General features: G+C 40.8%; 1 long non-coding RNA gene across 1 annotated transcript in view; it reads right to left on the bottom strand.

Annotated features, from left to right (window-relative positions):
• Positions 1-12748, bottom strand: part of LOC142071458 (uncharacterized) — a 241649-nt gene that overhangs the window by 152128 nt on the left and 76773 nt on the right. The window lies entirely within an intron of this gene.

The raw sequence follows: 12748 nt of genomic DNA, 5'->3' as shown, positions 1-12748 counted from the left end.
ACTAATACAATGAATCAGATGGGGTGACAGAAACACAAATACACAGATACCCAAAATCCTGAGAAAAGGGAGCTTCCGACTTCAAAAGGAGCTCAGTATCTGGTAAAAGGCACCTGACTGAATCTGACTTTTTATGTCAAAAGTCATGACCCCCTACTGTTTCCCTTTTGAATTGAGCAGATTCAGTGCATAATACAGAGATACAAACACACTAGCAATGGGTAATTAGCCGGGTGAGTCATTCTAAGGGGCCAATTTCTACTTTCCTAAGCAAAGCTTGCAAAAGAAGCCAATATATTTAGGTAAACAGCACATTGTACCTAATTGGTACCACTGTTCCCTCTAAGCTGTGCGCGTGTGTGCGCACACGCAGGTCCTAAACCCCATGCACATGGTGAAACACCACATGCACAAAAATGTGCACAGAAGCACAAAAATTTTCATAGAAGAATTTTTTTGTGCACATGGCCTGTCAAAAATTAGAGGGAACATTGATTGGTACCCTTCTTTACCAATTGTACCTAACTGGTACCAATTTAAGGCTACCATTTTTTTTTGGCTGAGCTTACCAAAACCAAAAATAATGCCAATGATAAAGTAGATTTTTGAAAGAAATGCCCAATCCCTTTCTAATAGTTACTTGTCTTAGCATTAGAATGTATTTTATTGCAACTGTGTTTACAAAACATTTGATTGTGGGATCTCTTTTTTGCCCATGGCCTGTCATTGCTAATGAGCAAAGAACGCATGAAAGAAGTTACAGTTCTTTTCTTTCTCATCATTCTTCAAGGTGAACTGTGATTTTTTTTTCAAGGGCTTTGCTTTCAGAAAAGTAAGGATTTTGTGAAAGGCACAGAGGTAAAAACATTAATTGCTTTTCCCCCTTTACTGACAGTTCCAATAGAAGCAAATGTTATCACAAGGGGGGGAACTTAACTGCAAAATCAAATCAGTCCTGAAGCTGACTCAACCATTGTTGTCCACTCCACTTTCTCCCCCACCAGTAAACCCCTGAGAGAAACAACACACACCTTCTCGTATAGGGCTATGAAGGAAAAAAGTTCAAGATCCCTAGCCAGATTAAATTAAGCCATGAATGTGATTCCTGCAGAAATGGAATGCTTAGGTATCTGAAAGATGGAACAATGGGAAGATCAGGAGGGACCCTTTTATCTCTTTCATAATATATCAACTTTCCTCCCACACTTTTGATTTCAAGACTGAGAGCTGACACTGTGAACTGCTTGTTTTGTGCCTGAGAAATAACAGAGGAGGAAAACCATCCAACATCTGCAGTCTATAATAAAACCTAAATGTTTATATCCAGTCTTCTACTTGAATGAGGTCCTCCAAACAAACCCTGAGTGAAGGCGGACTTAGTGGCAGATATAGGTCACCACAATCCTCGGTAGCGATTCTCCTTGTAAAATGTCATGATATGAAAGTGACTTTTGTTCTCCTTAATTATATCAATTATTACACCCCCTTTCCTCCCTGACCCCCACAGTGTCCCCATGCATAAACAATTAATAACACAGACCTGGGCTGAGGCATCGACCATCATGGCCTGAACTTTCAGACATACTAAGGTCCCTTTTACACCACCCTGGCAGTATAAAGGGGACTTAAAATAACTTTAAGGCCTCCTAATGCTGCCAGATTCTTGTAAAGGGCCTTATTATAAATGAGAAGCAGACTCCATGGCTTTATCAAAGGGTCATTTACCAGCACTAAACAGCCACAAAGAATAGGTCCAGACTCTGCCCTACATACATTAAGCAGTAACATACTCTGCGTGTAGTCTCATTGCTTTCAATGGAACTAACTGCAGTCAGGCACTATTCAATCTAAGCAAGGGCAGCAGAACTAGCCCTTAGCAACTGTTTAACCACATGCTGCTGAGAATGAATGTTACATGGAGAACAAATACAAACTGGGATCTGCCACTTTACCAAATATGCAAGTTGTGAATTACTGAAATTATTTTGGACGTTTGATGCATTCTACTGAAGCACAAAGGAGATTAGATAGAGACAAGTCTGGGACTCCAGACGAAGAGACAGCACAGAACTATGGTGGGGGAGTAGACACTACTTTCAGCATAACAAAGAATGAGTTGTCCAGACAATTCACACAGAGCCTACCATGTAGGACAATTGTAGGTTCATCAATGAATGCCGCTAGTGTTGCTGCTGGATTGATAGGACATACGCATCAGCCATTTTTACCGTAGTTTTAAATGGAGTTTCTATTCAAATAAGTTGAGGTTACACTGAAGAAGTGAGCTGAATTTCCTGGAAATACTCTGCCCACCTGGCAGAGCGTCAATGAGGCCACTGCTTGGAAAAAAGAAAGCCATATTATCACTTGACTGTTAGAAAAAGCAGCCCATGTAAAGACTGAGTTGATGAGAATCCAGAAATTAGTGGGTAGGAGAGTGGAGAAATGACACACAGCAGCAATTACTGTAACTGTAGTGTGATGAGAGGGATTCAATTTTGTGGTTGATTTTTTTTTTAACAATTTGTAAAATGTGGTGTTGTAAAGAAATCTGAAAATATTTAATAACATGGGGTCCTCTGTGGCAGAATCTGGATGGATGGTGACATGGTGGGTTACTTCCTAATGAACCATTTCCTTGGTTATAGACAACACATAACAAAAGCAATTACCACTATTATAAATTAGATACAGAGCATCCATCAATCATCCTCTGTTCTTCAGACATTTCTAAGATGCATATGATGACCCTGGGAGCAAGTGACCACAGTCTTAAATAAACTCCATTGGAAACTTTCAGAACAAAATCAGGGAGAAATGTTTTAATTCAGAAAATCGAAAGCAATACGAAAACTGGTGTTTGTGCTACCCAGTATTTGCCCGCCACCTGATCCTGGAGGACATGTATTACAGAAGGTTTTGGAGAGCATCACACACCCACAACAACTTCTGATACAATCATCCAATAGTCAGGTTCCGAATCTGTCAGTGATTATTGCAATATTTTCCATCTGGCAGCATTTGGCTGGGGATTTACTGTGCTCTGAATCAAAACTTCACAATGATAAGCTATGGGAATGGAGTAACTAAACTGTATTCTGGAAGATAGCATGGGCTAAATTACAAGGAGATACTGGTTCCTTGCAGCTGTTGCTGGGAAATTGGTAGCCATTCCGGTTTTGATAATAAAATGGAGCAATATGCCCCAAGACCTTGGTAGAAATAACAAGCCCCCCTCATCTCTCAACATTACAAATATCAGAAGAGGGAAATTTTTCAAAGTTTTTTAGGCTATTTACTGGAAATTTAAAATATCAGGAATTTACTTGGTAGAAGGTTCTAAGAAGAGGTTAGATTCAGCAAAACAAATCTTAAAGAGGTTATTATATGATTGTAACTCAAACTAATTGACCTGAAAAATTATACTGTGCCAAAAACAAGAGCTGTAGGTTAGGGAGGATAGACTACATTATTCATACAGAAGAAAGAGGTTTATTCATTACTTGAATGCAGCCTTAACTAGAGAACCACTAGGATGACTACATAATAAAATTGAATACATATGTGTTCACATGCATATGCGCAAAATTATACGTAACAATATATACACCGTACAAGAGTCTACCAAGGGAAGGAAAGAGGAGAACAAGCTATTTGCTTAAGAAAAATATATTAAGTGCTTGATTACACCCCCAAAAAAGTCAAAATCAAAACTCCCAGGAATGAAATCTCTTTCCCATTGAAGTTAATGGCAAAACTCCCATTGACTTCAATTAGACCAGGATTTTGTCCCCCAGTGATTTCAGTGAAAAACATGATCAGGCCCCACAGCTGTTAAGCAGATCACTGGAGTCCTTAAAGCCAGCTGTTTCAGAGGCTCTGATGTCTATATGCATCTGCATAATGAAATATACTCCACAAACATTGGGACACAAGAAATCCTCTAGTGCAGTTTCTCTCTCTCTCTAATATCCCATTATCTGGAAATAATAACAAATGTTTTCAAGACCATTGTCTTAAGAGGAAAATTCAGGAGTAGGCACAGTCCAGCCATCTCAGTGTGATTTCCCTTTTTTTTTTTTTTTGGTTTATTTTTTTCTTTTTCACTGTACCTTTTACCCTCTGCTTCATAGCCCTCCCGGTCAGTGACGATGTGCAGCTATAGCATAACCTATATGGTATACCTCGGAATGAAAACCTTCTTTCAAAGATGCTTCTGTTCTTTTTTTTGCACATGTGGTTTTCTTAAGTACATACTGTATTTCTGAAATCCAGCCAGAAAAACCTAGAAAAGTCATCCAATTATAATCCTTGATATTTCCCCTAAAGCGAAACCAAAGCCACTTTGAATGAAGAAAAATGTTTTTCAAAAATGAGAAGAGTAAGACTTGAACTTTCCTATCTGCAGTCTTCTGATCCAGGACTAGTTTCCCCACACTTTCCCTCAGCAAAAAAACACTAATTTTTTTCATATGACTATTTTTAGCTAATTTGACGATCCTCCTCGATATATGTCCCAGCCAATGATTGTGTTAGTCACATGAGCATTATTTACATTATGTGTTTACATCAACAGTAGCAGCTTCCCTGGTATATATTCATAAGCTGTACAGGAGAGGTAAATGAGACTTTATAGTGCTCCTTGTCAAAAATCCATAGAGACAATCAAGTTTATTGATCAGTTTTTCCAACAATGTGGTTTACAGATTAGCCTATGTTCATGTTAAAAGATAGTTTCCATTAGAAAGCCAGTGGCTCCATAAGATACAGATGGATTTAGTGTATAAATCCAAAGCCATTTTGAATGGCCCCACTGTGAAGTAACTGAGTGATTTCAGGGAAGAAAGAATTCATCATACTCATGTCCATCTTAGCTAGTGGGTTTTTTTTTCCGTGGATCCTTTGTGTAGCAAGGCTATAAAAATCTAGGCACTGTGTTTGTTAGCATAACTACTGCAATGCAGGCGGTTTAGAAAACATATAGATAACATTAATGTGAACCTTGTAGTTAAGAATAACAAGGTGCAGCAAGGGTGTAATGAACAGAAAGGGCATACGACCAATTTTTCTAATGGGCTTTCAGTCCGCATATGAAGAAAGGCAGTTCAGCTTATTAAATTATTGAAAAGTAGCACCCTTTATTTAAAACTTATTACTTTTGTGCCTGATCTAAATTTTGAACATAATATTATGCCCAGAATTTGAACTAAAAAGGCAATAAAGAAACTGTCTTTTGGGACCAGGACAGCAATGAAACTTTCATTTTCATAATTCACCAACATGGAGTGCAGTGGATCTAATTTGTTCTCATAGAATATTTAACAACTAAACAGTGAAACATATTCAAGTGAAACAATGTTCAGTATTTCAACTCAAGGTCTATATGAGGGCAAGTAATCATCCATTTTGGTTAATTGCTTCACACATATTCCTGTTTTTTAACACCTCCCTGGCAAATTAGACAAGACTACTCAATGTGTTATTGGAGCTGTGTCAAAGATCCTCCTCATACATTTTATCCAGAAAAGTAAAAGTCCTGGAGTTAGGCAGAGGACAAAATGGACTCTATTGAAGCAAAATCCCTGCAGAGTGATTTGGCCACAAAAGAGAAAGAGTGAGAATGCAAGCATATGACTCTATAGCTTGGTGATTAGAACACTCACCTCGGATATAGGAGACCCAGGATTCAGTCCCCCTGCTCCAATGACTTTCATTATGTATCCAGAGTGCAACAGTATCACCAGGAAAGATTGAGGGAGTTCCCCCACCAGCATAGTCCAGTGATTAGAGAACTCACTTGAGACATGGCAGATATTTGCTCAGCCCCCTTATCCCTCTCAGGTAGAGGGGGATTTGAACCAGGGGTCTCCCACATCCCAGTGAATACCTTAACCCCTGGGCTAAAAGTTATGAGGGAGGAGCTGCTCCACCACCTCCTCCTAATAAGAAGGTTGCCATCTATGAATTGCTAGCATCTCCCATTGGCAAGTGTAGACAACTCCCTGCCTAGTGTGCTGGCTTCTGTGAATTGCAATCTAAGGTACCTCTCTCTCCACATTCATTGTAGAGGAAACCTAAGCTCCTAATTGCAGCTTTGTGAATCACAGTGACTTAGAAAATCACCTAAAAGTTAGGCACTGTGATGTTGAACCACAGCAACCTTCTGTGCAGCTTCAGGGTATTGGAGTGAAGGCCCCTAATGGACTTTTATAAGGAAAATACATGTCTTCTGGAGTTGATGGGACTGGGATTCTCTCCTCTTAGCCTGAATTGCCATAGTGGAGGGAAGCTTTGAAGCAAAGACTGGTTCACTCCAAGGTGACAGTGCAATTGGGAGCTGTCAGCCTGAGAGTTCTCTGGGTGACCCATATCAGTCTAATTATCTTCACTCAGCTGGAGCAACCTACCACATGCTTCATTGAGGATATTCCTCATGGGAATACTAATATATGCAGCTTGAAGGTGGGAGGGAGTCATGGTAAAGGCGCTATCCTGGGCAGGGATGTAGCCATCCTTGAGGTGAGAGAAGGGTCTCCACTCAGGATCCAAATTGGCTGCGGAGACGCAAAGCAGGGCTAGAGCACACAAGAAAGCATTGCAACATCAAGGCATTGATAAACTAGGGCAATATCCTATACTTAGAAGACAATAACTCTGTGAGTGGTTTATATCACTGTCTCCTCGCCAGGCTGCCTATTGTGAAGTATAGACTTCAATAGAATGTGTATTTAAGCAAGTACAAACTAAAATATGGACTCCATTTTTATGAAGAAAACTGAGAGGGAAAGGATAGCTGGCATTCAGAAACACAATCTACTAATTATAATTGATTGATTAATTTATTAGCTATACATAAATGCTATCAAGGGGGCACCTATCCATGTGCATCCCTGATATAACTTACAAATGCAGCCTAAGTGCAGTAGCACAATTCAAAATATCTCACTACCAGCAGTAAGCCAAGTCCCCCTATCCTTTAAACAGTTCTTTACACTTTTAAGTCCCATCTCCCTGCTGCCCCACTAATTTCAAGGACCTAGGAAAAAATGAGTTTTGCAAAGTCCCCTGAAAGTCAAACCAAGGGGATGGGAACAAATTTCAGAGCAATGGGGCACTCTGACAGAATATCATTCTGGAAACCCCCTCATTTAAATCAACAGGGCTCTGGCTCAGATCGACTGCTGATCACTTCTGGGGGTTACTACGATTAGGTTATTTGTATTTTATGCATGCAGGTATAGAGGGACTACATGTTCGTAGGGAATGTTTTAAGAGTATAAATTTGGGGTGGCCCCATTACTCCTGAATGGCACGTGCATGTGCAGACACACACACACACAGAGTTAAATCACTATGGTCATTTGTGTGTTACCAACCTAGCCAAAACATCCATTGAACATCACCAGGAGTTTTCTTTGGCTCAAGAGAGCAGGATTAAGAACATAAGAATGGCTATACTAGGACAGACCAATAGGCTATCTAGCCCAGTATCCTGTCTTCTGAGAGTGGCCGGTACTAGATGCTTCAGAGGGAATGAACAGAACAGGACAATTATTGAGTGATACATCATCCCCTTCATCCAGCCCCCACTTCTGGCAGTCAGAGGTTTAGAGACACCAGAAGATGGGGTTGCATCTCTGACCATCATGGCTAATAGCTATTGATGGACCTATCCTCCATGAACTTATCTAATACTTTTTTGAACCTACTTTACTTTTGGCCTTCACAGCATCCCATAGCAGAGAGTTCCACAGGTTGACTGTGCGCTGTGTGATGAAGTACTTCCTTTTGTTTGTTTTAAACCTGCTGCCTATTAATTTTATTAGGTTACCCCTGGTTCTTGTGTTATGTAACACTTCCCTATTCTCTTTCTCCACACCATTCATGATTTTATAGACCTCTATCATATTCCCCCTTTAGTCTTCTCTTTTCTAAGATAAACTGTCCCAGTATTTTTAATCTCACCTCATATGGAAGCCGTTCTATAACCATAATATTTCTGTTAACCTTCTCTGTACTTTTTCCCAGTTCTAATATATATATTGTGATGGGGCAAGGCCAGATGGCTATAGGAAAGTAGTGAGAAACAGGTATGTTAGCCCCAGGCTAAACAAATCCCTGTTACCATGGTAAGCAAACGGCAGTTGCTCCAGATTAATCAAGACACCTGGGGCCAATTAAGATCCTTTTTTTTTTTGAAAACAGAAAGCACTGGAGACAGCTAGGTTGATTGGGACACCTGAAGCCAATGAGGGGCTGGCTGAAACTAGTTAAAAGCCACCCACTTAGATGGAGTAGGCAGTGTCAGGAGCTGTAGAAGGGGCTCATGCTGCTGGAGAAATGGAGTAGTACAAACCTTATCAGGCACAAGAAAGGAGGCCCTGAGGTAACGGTGATGAAGATATTGAGGAAGTGGGGGGCTGCTGTGGGGAAGTGACCCAGGGAATCATACTTGTCCTGTTTCCAAAAAGTCAACTACCAAGAGCTGCTACTATCAGGGTCCCTGGGCTGGAGCCTGGAGTAGAGGGTGGGCCTGGGCTCCCTCCTCCATTCCCCTCCCTGACTAATCACTGAGACTGGGAGACAACAGAGACTGTGTGAGGGAGTATAACTTCTCCTCACCTCCCTTGCTGGCTTATGATGAGAATGGCTCAGAAGGCTTTGACCCTTGCCTCTAGAGAGAGAAGGGCTATGTGGAGTGTCACAGCGAGTCTCTGATGCTAGCCTAATCTGCCAGGAAGCATGGGACCATCTGAGACAAGGTTGGAGCTTTTTCACTATATATATATATATTTAGATGAGGCAACCAGAACTGTATGCAGTATTCAAGGTGTGGTCATACCATGAATTTATAGAGTGGCATTATGCTATTTTCTGTTTTATTATCTGTCCCTTTCTTTGATTTCTAACATTCTGTTAGCTTTTTTGTCTGCCACTGCACATTGAGCAGATGTTTTCAGAGAACTATCCACAATGACTCCAAGATCTTTCTTGAGTGGTAACGGCTAATTTTGTATGTATAGTTGGGATTATGTTTTAAAATGTGCATTATTTTGTACTTATCAACACTGAATTTCACTTGCCACTTTGTTGCGGAGTGACCCAGTTGTGAGATCCATTTGTAACTCTTTGCAGTCAGCTTTGGACTTAATTATCCTGAGTAATTTTGTATCATCTGCAGACTTTGCCAGATCATTTATGAATATGTTGAACAGTGCTGGTCCCAGTAAAGATCCTTGGGGGACCCCTGTTTTTACCTCTCCCACTGTGAAAACTGACTATTTATCCCTACCCTTTGTTTCTTATTTTTAACCAGTTACTGATCTATGGAAGGACCCTCCTTTTTATCCCACAACTGCCTACTTTACTTAAAAGCCTTTCTGAAAGTCCAAGTACACTATGTCCACTGGTTCATCCTTGTCCATATGCTTGTTGACTCTCTCAAAGAATACTACTAGATTGGTGAGGCATGATTTCCCTTTACAAAAGCCATGTTGACTCTTCCCCAACATATCGTGTTCATCTACATGTCTGATAATTCTGTTCTTTATTATAGTTTCTCCACATCTGTACCCTGCTTCATTAATGGTACCTAGAAATGTTATCTCTGCATCCTTTCCTGAGATGACATATATATAAGTCAATAAGGGGATGGTTGAAATTCCCCATTATTATTGGGTTTTCCATTTTTGTAGCATCTCTAATCTCCCCGAGCATTTCACAGTCACTGGTAGTAGTATATTCCTGCTGTGTACTCTGATTATGCAGGCATAGAATTTCTATCCATAGAGATTGTTGGTTGTCAAGGTTCCTTCGCCACTCTGAACTCTAGGGTACAGATGTGGAGACCTGCATGAAAGACCCTCTAAGCTTATTCTTACCAGCTTAGGTTAAAAGCTGCCACCACCAAAGTGTTACACAAAGAACAGGGAAAGAGCCCACTTGGAAAAGTCTTTGCCCCCAAGCCCTACATGCCCTTTCCTGGGGAAGGCTTGATAAAAATCCTCACCAATTTGCGTAGGTGAACACAGACCCAAACCATTGGATCTTAAGAACAATGAAAAAACAATCAGGTTCTTAAAAGAAGAATTTTAATTAATGAAAAAGTAAAAGAATCACCTCTGTAAAATCAGGATGTTAAATACCTTACAGGGTAATCAGATTCAAACATAGAGAATCCCTTTAGACAAAACCTTAAATTACAAAAAGACACAAAAACAGGAATATACATTCCATTCAGCACAACTTATTTTATCAGCCATTTAAACAAAACTGAATCTAATGCATATCTAACTAGATTTCTTACTAACTCTTTACAGGAGTTCTGACCTGCATTCCTGCTCTGTTCGCGGCAAAAGCAACACACAGACAGAAAGGACCCTTTGTTCTCCCCCCCCCCCCCAGCTTTGAAAGTATCTTGTCTCCTCATTGGTCATTTTGGGTCAGGTGCCAATGAGGTTATCTTAGCTTATTAACCCTTTACAGGTGAAAGGGTTTTGCCTCTGGCCAGGAGGGATTTAAAGGTGGTTAGCCTTCCCTTTATATTTATGACAATGGTACAGTTTGATTCATTTAAGATTTTTACTATTTGACTCTACACTTTCTTTCACAGATAGTGCCATTCCCCCACTGGCAGATCCTACTTTGTCATTCCGATATATTTTGTACCCTGGTATTACCACATCCCATTGATTATCATGAATCCACAAAGTTCTTGTGATGCCTGTTATACCAATATATTCATTTAATACCTGGCACTAAAGTTCACCCATCTTAGTGTTTAGACTTCTAGCATTTGTATACAAGTTCTTATAAATTTTGTCAATATTTACTTGTCTGCCTTCATGTGATGTAATTAAATAGGATTCGCTTTCACTTGACTGCCTCTCTTCAGTACCTCCTCTTTACTAGGTATTGGTTTTTCCCTTTAATAAATCCTCCCCCTAAGGGATATCTCTGTCTGAACCATGTTGCATTTCCCCCAGCCTTTAGTTTTAAAAGATCATACAGGATTTTTAAATTTACATGCCAGAAATCTGGTTCCATTTTGGTATAGGTGGAGCCCATTCTTTCTGTAGAGGATCCTTCTTTCCCCAAAAGCTCCCCAGTTCCTAATAAATCTTTCCTCTGAACACCATTGTCTCATCCATGTACTAAGACCCTGCAATTTTGCCTGTCTAATTGGCCCTCTGAGTGGAACTGGAAGCATTTCAGAGAATCATAGAATATTAGGGTTGGAAGAGACCCTCAGGAGGTCATCTAGTCCAATCCCCTGCTCAAAGCAAGACCAAAACCAGCTAAATCATCGCAGCCAAGGCTTTGTCAAGCTGGGCCTTAAAAACCTCTAAGGATGGAGAGTCTGCCACCTCCCTAGGTAACCCATTCCACTGCTTCACCACCCTCCTAGTGAAATAGTGTTTCCTAATATCCAACCTGCCATAAATATAAAGGGAAGGGTAACCACCTTTCTGTATACAGTGCTATAAAATCCCTCCTGGCCAGAGGCAACATCCTGTTACCTGTGAAGGGTTAAGAAGCTGAGCTAACCTGGCTGGCACCTGACCCAAAGGACCAATATGGGGACAAAATAATTTCAAATCTTGGGGGAAGGAAGGCTTTTGTGTTGTGCTGTTTGTTTACGTGGTTGATCTCTCTTGGGACTGAGAGAGGCCAGACAGAAATCCATCTTCTCCAACCCATCCTAATCCAAGTCTCCAATATTGCAACCAGTATAGGTAAGCCAGGCAAGGTGGATTAGATTCTCTTTTGTTTTATGTGAATTTTCCCTGTGTTAAGAGGGAGGTTTATTCCTCTTTTCTGTAACTTTAAGGTTTTGCCCAGAGAGGGATCCTCTCTGTTTTGAATCTGAATGTCCTGTAAAGTATTTTCCATCCTGATTTACAGAGATGATTTTTACCTTTCTCTTTTTTTAATAAAATCCTTCTTTTGAGAACCTGACTGATTTTTCCATTGTTCCAAGACCCAGAGGTTTGAGTCTTTGATTTTGTAACAAATTGGTTAGGATGATATTCTCAATCCTTCCCAGGAAAGGGGGGGTGTAGGGCTTGGGAGGGATATTTTGTGGGAAGATGTCTCCAAGTGGTCTCTTTCCCTGTTCTTTGTTTAAAACGCTTGGTGGTAGCAGCATACTGTTCAAGGACAAGGCAAATTTTGTACCTTGGGGAAGTTTTTAACCTAAGATGGTAAGAATAATCTTAGGGGGTCTTTCATGTGGATCCCCACATCTGTACCCTAGAGTTCAGAATGGAGAAGGAACCCTGACACAACCTAAACCTCCCCCACTGCAAATTGAGACCATTGCTTCTTGTTGTGTCATCTGCCACCACTGAGAACAGCCTAGCTGCATCCACTTTGGATGCTATCAAATCCCCCCCTCACTCTTCTCTTCTCCAGACTAAATAAGCCCAGTTCCCTCAGCCTCTCCCTGTAAGTAATATGACCCAGCCCCCTAATCATTTTCGTTGCCCCCCACTGGACTCTCTCCAATTTGTCCACATCCCTTCGTAGTGGGGGGACCAAAACTAGACGCAATACTCGAGATGTGGCCTCACCAGTTCCGAATGGAGGGGAATAATCACTTCCCTTCATCTGCTGGCAATGCTCCTACTAATGCAGCCCAATATGCCGTTGCCCTTCTTGGCAACAAGGGCACACTGCTGACTCATATCCAGTTTCTCATCCACTTAATCCCCAGGTCCTTTTTCTGCAGAACTGCTGCTTAGCCAGT

Source organism: Caretta caretta, chromosome 3 (assembly GCF_965140235.1).
Source record: "Caretta caretta isolate rCarCar2 chromosome 3, rCarCar1.hap1, whole genome shotgun sequence".
NCBI lineage: Eukaryota > Metazoa > Chordata > Testudines > Cheloniidae > Caretta > Caretta caretta.
This window is presented reverse-complemented; position numbering and strand designations above follow the sequence as displayed.